The following is a 6,000-nucleotide window of genomic DNA, read 5'->3' as shown; positions in this document are numbered from 1 at the left end:
CCCTCAAACTCTGCTAAACACCGATAAGACAGTCTTGGATCAAGGTCAGATAGTACCCTTAAAAATACAGCTCGGAACCACTGTACTCGCATCCACTCACTTGTTTGCCCTTTTTCCGGCACTAAGCACAGCAGCAGCGAGGGCAGTCAGGTATAACAGTTTTCCAGATTGAGCTTTGATGATTGCTTTCCGGGTGCAGTGTAGCAACTAGCTCCAGGCAGTGGGATAAGTCAGTGGTGGGTAAATACCACATTACACAATCTACTGTTGATAACAAAGGTCGTTCACATTACGGTTTTTTCATCTCAGTGTTTATGCAGGTATCTTCGGCCTCTTGCCTTGCAGGTAACTGCGCCACCAGCTAACCTAAATAAGTTAAGTAGAAAATTTTGAACGTGTACATCGTGTACTGAAACGTCTGAAACTCTGAAACATTGACGATGGTGGTGGCATAATCGGGAACTGAGGGAAGAAGCTCTGCGGAATATTGGTTGTGTGGATTGATAGCCCTTCAGGATCCACTAACAACCAACCTGACATGCACTGGAGCAATTCAGGCCATGAGTAACTGCAAACCACCATACAGGTGTATTCTGTGTTCGTCTTAGTGGTAATGCACGTCCTAGTCTGTCAGAGTAGGACATCGTTGGTCTCAGAGGCTAGGTCCTTCCCATCCATGTCTTCAAAGCTTTACCTTATTATTTTGGATAGCTTCACCGCAGCGGTGAAGCGGTGTGGTCATCAACGTGCAGAACAGGCTGAAACATGGTTACCAATAGCTAACCGTATGGGTATGCCAACAGGGCGTCTCATGGATGGTGCGGGTCACCAGCGGACCCTTTAAACATGCTGGACCTCAAGCATTCACTTATGGTCATCTGATGAGACAGCTATGGGCCACAAGGTGAGCATGCCGATGGCCTCAGAACTGTCCTTCTTCTTCTTCTTCACCACTAAGCAGTATTTCCTTCGGTTTACGCCGGGTACCAAATTCTCAGCTCTTCGCAAACAGCATCATCTGTTATACGCGGATGCTCGTCGGTGTAGTTCTGTGCAGCAGACAAGTCCAGAAAGGGACGTCGGCCCACCTTCTGTCTTTATTTGCCATTCCCCAGGTGGTCGCTTCAAAGGGGTCTCCCTCTGGTGGTGCTATTTCAGGATAAAATGCTTCGTCCAAAATGGTGTATAACACTGTACACAAAGTAGGAGGACGATTGAGAAGTGCATAGGATGCTTCAGAAGGAGCTCGAATGTTAGCTAATCGCTACCCTACATTTGCACCTATTCCGCGGAAATTCTATACTGCCGAAGATGAAAGTGATTTATAAAACCCTAATGTATTCATTCAATATATGACACCGCCATCCTGTTCAGATTAGCTTGCAGAATGCTTAGGTGTGACCAACGTAATATCTTACTCGTTCAACAGACCGACATCATCAACAGAGACATACAAATCAAAGCTGGAACTGATACTTCATTTCCGTACAACTTCAGCACTTAAGTGAAAAAAATGGAAAATGAATGAAGGGGAGACCTACTGCTATCCAACCGCAAGCATTCTGGGGTTCCTACATTCCCACTCTGGAAAGAAACTAACAGCACAAAAGCCACTGGATGCTCTTTGTTGTAGTGTCTCCGGCCAAGAGAAGGGAAGGTGACAGAGGTTTAATCCTGGAAGGCAGACCACACCAACAACACCTGAACTCTTTGTTATCTATTTCATACCCTTCTGCCAATCCATATGTTGTCCACCTCCCGGTTTGCGCCATTCTGAAGAAAGCACAAAGAGCAGCGCTCCTCTCGGTAGACAATGTTCCGGCAAATGTAGCATATGGCTGAGCCATCGCAGTTGTCGAAGAGTTTTCACCAACCTTGTGAGTAGTTCCCTTTATGAAAAAAGATGACGATGCAAGTTTAACAGGACTGCCGCGACTGACCGACCGACACGACGTGGGGGACAGGTCTGAAAAGTGATGGGTCAACTTGTAGGCTTGGGATCATTTTCTGTCCCCCAGAAGATTGGGGAACTCTTGTCAACTAAACTACACAGACTAAAGCAACCTTCAGCATAAATCTAGAGGCAAATAATTTTACTCCACTTTACTTTCCTACTACCGTAAGACGAAGAGCTTAACTGCAGTTTGTTACTGAATCACAGTGGGTGACCTTTTTTAATTGGTTGAAAATTAGGAATGCATAGACGGCTTGGACACAGATACGGTGGACAACCGCAGAGAAGCTGACAAGATAAAGTCTTCGTCGACGAATCCTTTCTAATCCGAGCACGTCAAAAGATCAACCCTTATCACGAGTCAATTTACCCGTTGGTACTAATGCTCCCATAGAACTGTTGCTTCAGAAGACCGCTGAAGGTTGATATCCTCGTAACCCCGAGGTTAGTCGGAGTCACAGTGCTTAAAAACATCACAAACGAGAGGTTAAGCTGGAGTCCCGGTCAATCTCCCGTCCGAACCGAATTGGTATGCAAATGGATGTATTACGCCATCATAACTGCTGAAAACTTTGTAATCATGGTATAGGAGTTATCTAAACTTTGAAACTTTTCTAACCTCTACGTCCCTTAAGCTAAAATTACCTCATCAGCCAATTATGTATCTGAAGATAAAATTTCAATAGTTGAACACAGAAATTAAGGATAATCCAATTCAAGAGTGACGAAACCTCTCAATAAGCAAACACGTTCCGAGCAGTATGTTATTAAGTTCCTTTACAGAACGGCTTCTCCCAATGCGTTACCATCACAGGGCTAACAGAAGGGTTTTGTTTCCTACAGCCTCGACTTTACTCCTCGAAACTTGCATTAAACGATTTGCTTTTCAATGTATCTCACCAACTGTTTCAACGAAAAGGTTTAGGCATTTGGTTCCACGCTAGTTCCCAGATTCAGACCCTTTATTATGAAGATTAATGGTCGGTGTGTTTCACAGAGTTAACTGTCAGAAAGATTGCTAAATACGCCTTGACTGGCAAAGGCCAATTTCACCCTTCCCAGTTTCCGAGTTCCCACAAAAATTCTGTCCCATTTGAACACCAAGCTGTAGGTGATTGAGGAATTTGTAGAATTCACATCCACAGCAGTCTTGTTTCAACAACTCTCCTCCCGTTCTGGTGCAACCATTCTGATGAGTCCACAACATATGGGGGAAGCACGACTCGAATTCCGCTCGAATCTGTCGTGGACGTGTCCTGTCAGGATTTTTCAACCTTGTAGCTCCACATAAGTCTGAAATTTGCTGTTCGGATAAACCACTCACATTGCTCGGGCGTTAACATGTTCGCTTGTTCAGATGTGATAATTCAGGTGCGTCCAGTGTACGTGCTTAGAGTAGTGGCAAAGCATTTACCTCGCATTTCATGTATCCAGAGTTCAAACCTGGACACCACCAAGAATATACACTGCTGATGAGGCCTAATAGTAAAAGCTCAACTGAGTTTTCCCTTTAGGGTATCATTTAACTTAATCCACCGGGAGAAAAGTCGCCTCATGTTCCAGGTATTACGAGATTCCAGTGGTTTAAATGAATCATCCTGAATGTAATTCGCGAACTCCGTGCAATTTGGGTTAAAGTAGAACATAAGATTGACGGAAACTTGGGATTGCGCCTACCTGGTGAGTCCCAAGGAGGTCAAAAGCGGTCATAGGTTGCTGAAGAGCGTTCAGAAACCTGAGTATTTTAATTCAAGAAAATACCCATTGATATGTTGAATGTCATACCAACTGGGGGCGGCCTTCATGCAGCGCTTCTGTTTGAGAATATTACGAACGAAAGTTTGGGCTAGAAATTATTTGTCTCCGGTCAACACTACCCTAACTTACGGTAGTTAGGGTACCTACTGTCTCAATTCAGGAATTGGTTTTGTCCTGAGGTTGATTTTGGGGTTAACAGAAACAACCATTTAAAATCAGATTTGAGTTTCACGCTTTAACCCACCATGCATAGTTCAATGGTTTTAAAACGGAATCGATAGATCACGGACTTCAGCAACAACATGAAGTCTGGATTTGTCAAAGTTAATTATATGCTGATACGTGCACAATGCCATCAGCTTCCTGAAGTTAGCCTGTTGCTCCATTGATGAAGGTTAGTGATATGCTTCCAGTACGTTTTCGAAGGACATTGCTTTCGTTGGATCATATGCTTCAAAGATGTGATAAACTTAGTAATTTAACCACACTATTTAGCATGTGCTTCAAACCTGCAAACTGCAGATTGCCGCCACAAGACTCGGCGAGATCAAACCTAAACCTCATGCTTGCAGACAAGCCAATCAATGCAGTAGGCAAGTTTGCTATTGCTAATCTCCGACGCCTACGGCGCCGGTGTGACTTCAGTTTATCAAGGTTAGAGTTTGCACTGCGGCGGTGCGATCCATACTGGTTTATGGATGAAAAACATAGCCTCTAAGCGCAGAGGACGTACGGAAGCTATCAGTGTCTTACCATCATTGTTTCCGAAGCATTGGTCGGGTCTGGTGAGAACATCAGATTGTAATACTGAGGTACGGCAGATGCAAGAACGAACTTCTCTACGATGCCGGCGTTACTCACGCTTTAAGTTACACTAGTTACGATGTGCACTCCACATGCCAGATGGGAATTCGATTCTTTTCGCTACCCATGTTCTGTATGGGGGAGACCGTGAGGTCGACAGTGTATGACCTGGCGATGAGTGCATGACCAGTAAAATCAGTCTGACCGATAACTGTCGCCTCTGTGCTACATCGGGACTAAACTCATCAATGTTCGATTGATGACAGTGTCGGGCACAGCTGGATCACGCAGTCAACGCCACTCGTGCAACAAACCTATCGCCTTCCGTGCGTAACTTTCCAGTTTCGCGAACCAACTGATTATGCCTTCACCTCCAACGCTTGGCTATATCTCCCACGCTCCTCTAATATCCGGTGACCGAAAATCCGGCAGCTGGAACAAAAGTACCTTTCGTACATGGTTTACGGCCGACTGACTGGCAGTTAGTTGCGTCGAGTCATAGTTGTACGGCATTTTTGTAGCCATAGTACACTACTACTCTTCGACAGCCCCAAATCGGTATGCAACTGAGTGTATTTCGTTAATTAAAACATTTGCTTTCTGTCTTTCCTGGGGGGAAGCATATGGGTGAGTGAAAGTGAATTTTTCATTCATCGGTCACAGATCGTGGTAGAAGACATGAAGAATTACTTGCTCACAAAAAAGTGTCCGCAAACAAGAGAGAAAAATGCATTTGTTATGAGTGTGGAGGACAATGGCAAAATGAACGTGCAGCTTGGGAACGTGAGAAATTGTGTTTGAGACCAATGGGAAAGTTACTGCGTGATCAGACCTAGGGATGCTCTCCCGGTATGGATCAAGGATCACTCTTTGCCTGAACTTCTAATCAGCCGGAAGTTAGATCACGAGATAATTAGAGTAGATGTATAATCTAGACTCGCTAGTTTGACGAATATTCAGTAGTCCAGCAAATGAACCTCCTAGTAATAATTTTTCCCAGCGATCCTACCTGACGAGACCACTCGAAGAGTTGACAAAATGTGATTTTCCTGATCTCTTCTGAAATTTTAAGAGGGCTTCAAATGTACCTTACACGCCTTTTTGTATTGTGGGACTAGAATAGATTGGGCCAAACAAAGACCGTCAGAAAGGATGTTTTCCCGGAAAGCTCGTTCTGAAGAAGATAGCCAACGAGAGAAGCTATGCCTCAATCAACACCCACTAAGTCAGTTCTTCTTACAATACAAGCTAGCCATTGACTTTTTCTATGCCCCTAAAACTCATGTACACAGGCACAGTAATTATCACCCTTAAACTAATTTAATAAGACACCGGAGCACTTTTCCACTGAGTGGGCAAACATAAGTGCCGTTACAGGAGCGTTCAGATAACCATAGGTAAATGAGCATAGAGGTCGCTTGACCGCCTTTACTCCATTAACACCACACAATCAGGACGAGAGAAGTTTTTCCACGCATGGTTAA

This window comes from Opisthorchis viverrini, assembly GCF_000715545.1.
Source record: "Opisthorchis viverrini unplaced genomic scaffold opera_v5_4, whole genome shotgun sequence".
NCBI lineage: Eukaryota > Metazoa > Platyhelminthes > Trematoda > Opisthorchiida > Opisthorchiidae > Opisthorchis > Opisthorchis viverrini.
Note: the sequence above shows the minus strand (reverse complement) of the source record.